General features: G+C 44.1%; 1 pseudogene; it reads right to left on the bottom strand.

Moving 5' to 3' along the window:
* Positions 1–6,324: 6,324 nt before the first annotated feature.
* LOC149128779 (SUMO-conjugating enzyme UBC9 pseudogene) lies at positions 6,325–8,012 on the bottom strand (annotated as a pseudogene).
* Between the last annotated feature and the right edge of the window lie 982 nt (positions 8,013–8,994).

Raw genomic sequence — 8,994 nt, 5'->3', positions numbered from 1 at the left:
TGGACTGCAGGCCACCCCAAGTAGTGTCTTAATTGCCGTGTCAAATATCCACCTCAATAATCACTGTTTAGATTTTCATTTTAAAAATAATCAGGGGGTGGTGTGCAGCACTGTAGCAGAGCAGGTAAAGCCGCTGCCTGTAACAACAGCATCCCATATGGACACCAGTGCATGTCCCGGCTGCTCTACTTCTAAGCCTGCTCCCTGCTTATGACCTTGGAAAGCAGTGGAAGATGGCCCAAGTGTTTGGGTCCCTGCCACCCATGTGGGAGTCCTAGATGAAGCTTCTGGCTCCTGGCTTTGGTCTGGCCCAGCCCTGGCCATTGTAGCCATCTTGGGAGTAAACCAGCAGATGTAAAATTGATCTCTTTCTCTCTTCTTTCTCTCCCTCTCCACCCCCCTTTTCTCTTTTTATCTTTCTCTCAACTGCATAATAAATAAATTAAAAAACAATAACCTCAGGCAGATCTTTGGCCCTGCAGTAAAGATACCAATTATGACACCTATGTCCCATATGGAACTGCCTGGGTTTGATTCCTGGCTCTGCATCCCCCTTCCAGCAGGTAAGGGCTCAAGCAGTTGAGTTTCTGCCAACTGCTGGGAGACATGGATTGAGTTCTCTGCTCCCTGCTTGGCACATCCCAGTCTTGGTCATTGCAGATATTTGGTGAGTGAACCAGGGGATTACAATGCACTAGTGATCTCTCTCTCTCTCTCTCTCTCTCTCTCTCTCTTCCCCTCCCTGCCTCCCTCCCTCCCCACTTTGCCCCCATCTCTCAAGTTTAAAAAATTTTAATAAAGTTTTAAATGATTATGGCAATACAACATAGTGTTGGCCTATAAATTCTCAGCATATTTTAGCTACTACTTTACCTATACTGTGACAATGCTAGGTTTACTGCCTATTTGCTATATAGTATATGCTTTCTTCACTTAGCAATGATCATGAATATTTCTCTACAGCAATAAAAACTGCCCAATGGATGAAATGACCACTACAGAGACTCCCTAACACAGACATACCATGATTTACTTCTCCATCCCCTGTTTGGCATTTAGTGTGTTTCCAATTTTTCACCACAGTGACTACTAAAGTGAACAATCTCATATACAAGTACTAGGTGCTTATGTTTATCTTCTGTGGATGGATTCCTGGAAAAAGAATCGCAAAGAACAGAACTGCTGGCCTCTGTATCCCAATAGTTCATATTCCCCCATCAAAGGAAAACCCACACTCAACACTCTTCTTAACTCAAAACGTTACCACCCTTTCCTTCTCTGCCAATCTAAGCAGCGAGAAATGGCAACATATTGTATTTGATTCCTGTGATTTTTTTCATTTGTATCTTGGCCACTTAAACATACTTCTTTCACATTTTTCATATACTGTCTTTCCATATTCTTGGCCAGATTTTCTCTCTCTGTGCCTCTCCTTCTCTGTGTAACTCTTTCAAATAAATAAATCTTAAAAAAAAAAAAAAAAAGAGTATGGGGATTTCGTCCTTCAGGCAACCAGTTCTACATTGGGTTCTCCAGTGGACACCAGCTGGGTATCTCAAGTTCAATTCAGTTCTGACACTGCCTATCTGGTGATGGTGGCAGTTCCAAAGGCTGGGGGCTCAATCTCACAAGACTGCTCTCACTTCAGGTGCCAGTCTCAGCACAGATCATGGCCTTTGCTTCTGGGCAAATGACTACAAATAGGAACCTCACCACTTTCTCCTTGGGTTGTATTAATTTTCTAGAGCAGCACATATAACTCCAATACTTACTCACATTTAGCCATTTATTATAAAGAATACTACAAAGGATCCATCTGAACCGTTAGATGGAAGAGATGCACAGGGTAACGTACAGGAGAAGGGGCACAGCACTTCCTACCCTCTCCTGGTGTACCTTCTCCAGAAAGCCATATCCAGCCATATGGAGAGCCCCCCAAGCCCTGTGATTTGGGGTTTTAATGAAGGTTTCATCATGTAGGCATGGTTGATCAAATCACTGTCCATTGACAACCAACTTAAACTTCAGCTCCTTAGCACCTTCAGAGATTTCAAGGTTGTGGGGTGAGGCTGGAAGTCCTAATCCTCTAAACACATTGTGGTGGTAGACCAGCCCCCCATCCTTAAGCTATCTAGGGGGTCTCCTGTCCCTTGCCATCTCATTAGCATACAAAAAACAATCTTTCTACTCCAGAGGTTCCAACAGTTTTAGGAGATTTTAGCCAGGACACTGGGGTGAAAGCCAAATACGTACCTCACAATTTCACAACAACACTGGATCACTTGATGAGAAAAAGAATCACCCAACTCTTTCTTCTTTTTTTATTTCTTTTAGTTATTCTGATTTAGTGAAGAAGGTCTTAAAGTATTGTCAGGATAAACTTACCTATCTACCTCCTGTTCTAACAAAGGCAAAATAAACCTACAGTTCTATCCAAGCACGAGTATCTAGGACTTAACATATTTTTCTGTACGATAAGTAACAATGGTTTTTCCATTTATGAAAATGATACAGGGGCTGGCGCTGTGGCATGGCGGGTTAAAGCCCTGGCCTGAAGCACCGGCATCCCATATGAGTGCTGGTTCTAGTCCCAGCTGCTCCTCTTCCAAACCAGCTCTCTGCTATGGCCTGGGAAAGCAGCAGACGACAGCCCAAGTGCTTGGGCCCCTGAACCCACATGGGAGACCTGGAAGAAGCTCCTGGCTCCTGGCTTCGGATCAGCGCAGCTCCGGCCGTGGCGGCCATCTGGGGAGTGAACCAGCAGATGGAAGACCTCTCTGTCTCTACCTCTCTCTGAAACTCTTTCGAATAAATAAAATAAAACTTTGAAAAAATAAAAAGAAAATGATACAATGATTTGTTTTGAAATCAATATTAAGTCAGCTTTACGGTCAATTTTATATCAGCTTGACTGCATGAAGTAACAAACTGATGGTTGTTAAATATTACATGATTTTGGGGGTGTCCAACATGGTGTTTACAAAACAGACTACCTTTGGATAAATAAATAGAGAAAAGGAAACCTGAGGGTAGGAATCATCCAATCCCTTGAAGGCCTGGATAGAAAAAAAAAGGTGAAAGAAAAGTGAATTTACTCCTGAGTTGGGACATCATCTTCCACAATCTTCAGACATAACTCTAGGTTCTTGGGACACAGGACTGCAGGACTGCAGCAGTGACAACCTAGGTTCTCAGGCCTTTGGCAGAGAATTACACCATCAGCAGTACTAGTACTCTGGCCTTTGGACCGGGGCTGAGCCATGCTACACGTTTCCCTGGACTTCCATTAAAGCAAAGAGCATAATTTGGACTTCTTGGCCCTCACAATAACATGAGCCAATTCCCATAATAAATTCTGCCTCATACACACACACACACACACGCACACACACAAATCTTCACAAAAGTTCATGGAAAATACATATGATAAAAAAATACTACACATTGATTTGAAGTTAATTTTGACACAAAAAAAGTTATCTTTTAATTTCCATTTTCCATGGAAATTATTCACTAAGTTTTGCTAGAAAATCTTAATGGGCAGTATCATGCATCAGATGAAATCAGACGCCTAAAAAGTCAACGAGACAAAATTGAATGACAACTGGAAAAAAAAATCAAATCACTCCACAATAACCATATGGCAAAGGCCAAGAGTCTGCCCAGGTTCACTTGAATCCCTCACGGCAAAAAGCAGCAGACACAGCATTGCTGACAGCAAGAATGCAGAAGAGTGTAGAAGTAAGAAAGCACAAGCCAGTAAACTTGACATGCTACTGGCATAACTCCTTGACTCATAAATGTGGGAGAGGTTCAACGGCACAAGCGATTTTGTGATGAACTTCCTGTTTAACACATGTCCTCTAACATAGGAGGTTTATGGTAAAAATGGATCAAAATGGTCAGCCTGTGCACAGGCTGAGCCTGCCTTACCCAAAATGCTTGGGATATTAGGTGTTTTTGGATTCTGGAGCATTTTCTAGTTCAGATTTTCAGGTCAGGAAGGCTTAATAGGTACCTCGACACAGAGGGAGTAGCTGAAGGAGCCTCCGAGAAATGAATTTAAATTTATCATGATTACAAAATATTTGCTCCGAATTTTAAGTTTTGTAAAGAATGAGAAACTTTTCTCATTGTTGGAGTAAAGAAAAAGGGGTTTGCCAGGGTTCAGAAATTTGTAGATGACATAGATGATGAGTACTACAAATACCGCTCTGGTTGGCCAGGTTGAAGGCAAAGGTAACAAACACAAAAAGAAATCTCCAAAGATTTTAGTTGTAAACTCCAAAAGGCCACGGATACACAGAGGTTCACAGATGAGATGAATGGAAAAGAGCTTAATGAAAAACAATTTTTTTGTTTATTAAAGTTAAGTAAAATGTAGAAAAGGGGACAGAAATCAAGTGCAAGAGAAAAGGACCTCTGGATGACCCAACATTAACTATCTTTGTCTATTTTGTGTTGCTATGACTGCACACCTGAAGCTGGTACTTCATAAAGAAAATAAGTTCATTTAGCTCAGTTTTGCAAGCTGAATGTCCAAGATCAAAGAGCCCATCTGTGTGAGCTCAATACTCTCCTCCAGCTCCGAACTCCAGCGTCTGCCAGTAACGGCCCTGGGAGCCAATGGTCACTGCTTCATGCAGGGCCAAGGCCGTCACAGGCATTTGGAGAACAAACCAGGGGATGCAAGCGCAACCTCTGTCTGTCTCTCCACTTCCATTTGCCCTTTCCCTTCCCTCTCTCTGTCTCTCAAATAAGTAAGTTTTATTTAAATGATGAAGGACCACCGAAATAAAGTTGTGTCTCACCAAAGAAAAGCATTTAAATATCAAAAAATCTAAGTACTTTGGGGGAAAATAATCCGTAAAATATTTTTTTTAAAAAAAGACGTAAGGGAATACTGAACCTTATGTTATAATGAGAGCTGATTAAGCAAAGTGGACTTGAATTTCATACATGTGTGTTTATGTTGTGTATCATACACACACATACTTCTAAGTACACACATATATTAATGTGTTATAGACAGAAGTGATGGCAAAAGCTTCTGGCTTTCTAACCACAACCCACTTGACTATCCTTGCCTTCTTCCTCTGTACTTAGGTGAACCATAGAGGGGCTGTGTTACACGTTCCAATCAACTGAACATTAACAGAAATGATTATTCCTTCTATTAGTTTTCTACTGTTGTATTCCAAATTACCACAAATTTAGCAGCTTAAAACAATGCCCATTTATTATCTCAGTTCTACAAATCGAACTCTGGCCCAGTTAGACTGGGCTCTCCATTCAGGGTGGCATAAAGTCCAACTCAAGATGTTGGCTAGACTGGGCTCCTCTCTGCAGGCCCAGGGAGGCTGCCCCTCCTTTCCCTGCTGGTTGTCATCCACAAGCCTCTCTCTGCTTAGAGGACGCCTACATTCCTTACTTCGGATTTCTCTTATCCCCTTCTGCTACCAACCTGAAAAAAAGCCCTGCTGTTTAAAGGGTCACGAGATTAGATTAAGTACAACCACATAATCTCGCTTCAGCCATACAAACTATCCATCATGGGAGTGACACCTTTCCACATGGAAGTTTGTACCCACACTCAAAAGCGAGATGCTTATACAACACCCAGAGTCACTAAGAATTTTTTTTTGACATCACATAAAATTTAATGACTCTAAACAGCAACAATAGAGAAACGCCCCATGAAAAAGAGATAGGGCGATGCGGTGGGGACGCCGCTGGATCTGTCCCAGGCTTCTGGGCACACAGCATGGCCCGAAGGAGGGAGGGCATGGGATTCTCTTCTGACACAGTCAGCGGGAGGCCACAGCACGTGCTACTGTGAAGCATGCCTACGTCCAAGAGCAAGGGGACTAGTGCCTGGGGGACTTGCTCGAGTATAAAAGTTTATCATTTTGGCCAGTGCCACGGCTCAATAGGCTAATCCTCTGCATGCGGCGCCAGCACACCAGGTTCTAGTCCCAGTTGGGGCGCCGGATTCTATCCCGGTCACTCCTCTTCCTGTCCAGCTCTCTGCTGTGGCCCGGGAGTGCAGTGGAATATGGCCCAAGTCCTTGGGCCCTACACCAGCATGGGAGACCAGGAGAAGCACCTGGCTCCTGGCTCCGGATCAGCGCGGTGCCACCAGCCGCAGTGGCCATTGGGGGGTGAACCAACGGAAAAGGAAGACCTTTCTCTCTGTCTCTCTCAAATCACTGTCCACTCTGCCTGTCAAAAAAAAAAAAAAAAAGTTTATCATTTTGCAGCAGCTGCAATACTGACATCAATATTAAAATAAAAGTGAGTTTTATATAACAATCAAAAATACAAAAGACTGGAGGAAGAAACCCTGTGTGAGAATGGGGGCTGTTCAGCCAATGGAGCACTGGGTACGGTGGGGGCAATGGACCAGGCACCCACCCAACCTCCCCTAGGTCACTAGCGTTGTACGGAGCAACCTCAGAGCTGCAAACCTTGTAAAACAAGTTCTTGCCAAACGCATCCCTTCCTTGCATGACACCACAGTCGCTGCTTAGGAGGGTGCAAACTTCTTGGGCTGTGCTGGAACCATTTCCACTCTGTTTTAGCAGTAAATCATGTAGGTGCCTGCTTGAGCTGGGTCCTGGATGTCTGGTTCACTTAGCAGTTCCTGAATTCCTAACAAGATCTGTTAGATTGTGATGGCGGGCCTCCAGGCCTTGTCCTCCTCCGGGGTGGACAGGCACACTAGGCTGAGGGGCTCAAATTTCCATGTCGGGGGCAAGGGCGGGTAGTCCTCTTTGAAAAGCATCAGCAGCTTGAAGAGGCCTCCCTCCCAGGGAGTCCCTTTCCTTGCGGGCATGGCGCACCCCGGTTCATGAGGTTCATCGTGCAGTCAGCATTCTTTGTCGGGACAGCCACGAAGCAAACAGGTGGTCTTTCCAGCATGCTTTCCTCTCCTGGGCGAGTCTGCTGAGGGCGATGCCGGACGTGTTGCCAGTCCTCAGGCTGCGGGGGCCAGAAGAGTTTCCAGGACAAGTGCAGGCAGAGTGGCGCTCAGACAACCCGGACCTCTGAGGACCCCAGCGCGGGCAGGGTGCACCCAGATTCTTAGAGTTCTGCCTACCACCTTCCTCTTCCAGGCCTGACCTAAGAACATCTCCCATGCTCATTCCAACACGCTCTTTTCCTTTGGCAACCTTGAAACCCATGTGTTAATGATGGTAGAAACCACCCAGGGGCATCCTGGATCCCTGAAGCAAGTTACAGGAAGAATAAAATGGGCTTTAAGCAACAAAGTCCTGTTAAGAATTCATGGTTAAGCCAAAGTACTAGGCCCACTTGTAAAATTCAAATTAACAGAGCCAAGGCTACAGCTTGAAAAGAAGGTCAAAAAAGGAATTTCCATGTGGTAACTGGCAAAGGAAATGACAAATAGAAAACAGATCAGAAGCCTACTAAGTTGCTGAAGGCATTTTATTGCTCCAATCAACAATGAGCCAGTTAAAAGCCTATGAAATGGTCTCAAAATTGAAACTACCAAAGTTGACTGAAAAAGTTACCCAGCACCAGAAGAGAACACACTCCTAGCACCTTGTTAGACTTGGCCAAACACAAGAACGAACAACATGGTTTTTCCCAGGTTGTAAAAGTAGGGTTGAATCAAGGAACTTCCTTACTGTAGGGATGGGCCTTCGCAATGCTCACACAGCATGGCGGCACTCCAGTCATGGACAAAGCCACTGTGACTCCCACTCCTTCCCTTCCCAAACAGGAGTGTTCACAGTAGACGACGTTTCTCGTACATTTAAACGTAGAGGCAGGGGCAGGCATTCAGACTAGCAGCTAAGATGCTGGCTAAGACACCCAGGTCCCACGCTGGAGGTGCCAGGGTTCCGTACGCTGCTCCAGCTCCTGACCCGGCTTCTGCTAATGCAGAGCCTGGGAGGCAGCACGCGATGGCTCAAGTAGCTGGGTTCCCGCCACCCACATGAATGGCCTGGACTGAGCTCCTGGTTCCCAGCTTCAGCTCAGCACAGTTCTGGGCATCACAGGCATCTGGGGTATGAATCAGTAGATGGTAAATTTCTCTTCTCCTATGCCTCTCAAACGTAGTATTACAAAAGAACAAGAGACTAGCTGCTCTATGCAGCTATTAAGCATTACACCTTGATACTGACATACTTCTTAACATTATAAAACTGCTCCAATTAGCATCTACAGTGAAGGTTCAATTTTAATTAAAAGAAACACATACAAAGTACAAAAAATATTGTATATGAGAGAAACTGACATTTTGAGATTGGATCACTGATTATAGCCCTTGTTTATACTGTTAAGGAACAGTGAAACCACTTACTACTTGCTGAATCCTTTATTTAGTGGAGAGTTAAGTTTGTGATTATAAAGAAAATTGGAAGTATGTCATTGAAAAATGAAAAGAAAAACAGGAAAAGTGCTACGTGTGCTAAGTGTGAAGCTTCATAAAAAGCAGTGATTCCCTGAAGCATTAGACATAAGCTGGCAATTCAGTATCATATAAAGTATTTTGCTGATAGTATACAAGAAAACTTGACAGGGTCTCATAATCACATATTATTTATTTGAAAGACAGATACAGAGAGACAGAGATCACCTATCCACTTGCTCATTCTAAAGGGCCAGCTATCACCTGGGGTAGACCAGGGCCTCTCCGTGGGCGGCAAAAACTGAAGAACTTGAGCCCTCATCTGCTAGCACCTAGGGTACACATTAACAGGAAGCTGAAACCAGGAGTAAAGCCAAGACCTGAACCCAGGCACTCTGATATGGGATGCAGGCATCTTAACTACTATATTAACCACGGAACCACTTCACCAGTATCGTAACCACTGACCAAACATCCGAGCCCAAATTTGTTTTCCTGAGCCTTTCCTGTGCCTCTTGTGGCCTTACCTGACCATCACATAAAGAAACAAGGATACAAAGGACTAAACAAGGATACAAAGGACTAAAATAACGATATGGAAAAATAAACAATAT

Source organism: Oryctolagus cuniculus, chromosome 1 (genome assembly GCF_051225735.1).
Source record: "Oryctolagus cuniculus isolate XC-2025 breed Fujian yellow rabbit chromosome 1, ASM5122573v1, whole genome shotgun sequence".
Taxonomy (NCBI): Eukaryota; Metazoa; Chordata; class Mammalia; order Lagomorpha; family Leporidae; genus Oryctolagus; species Oryctolagus cuniculus.
Note: the sequence above shows the minus strand (reverse complement) of the source record. Positions and strands in the feature narration are given on the sequence as shown.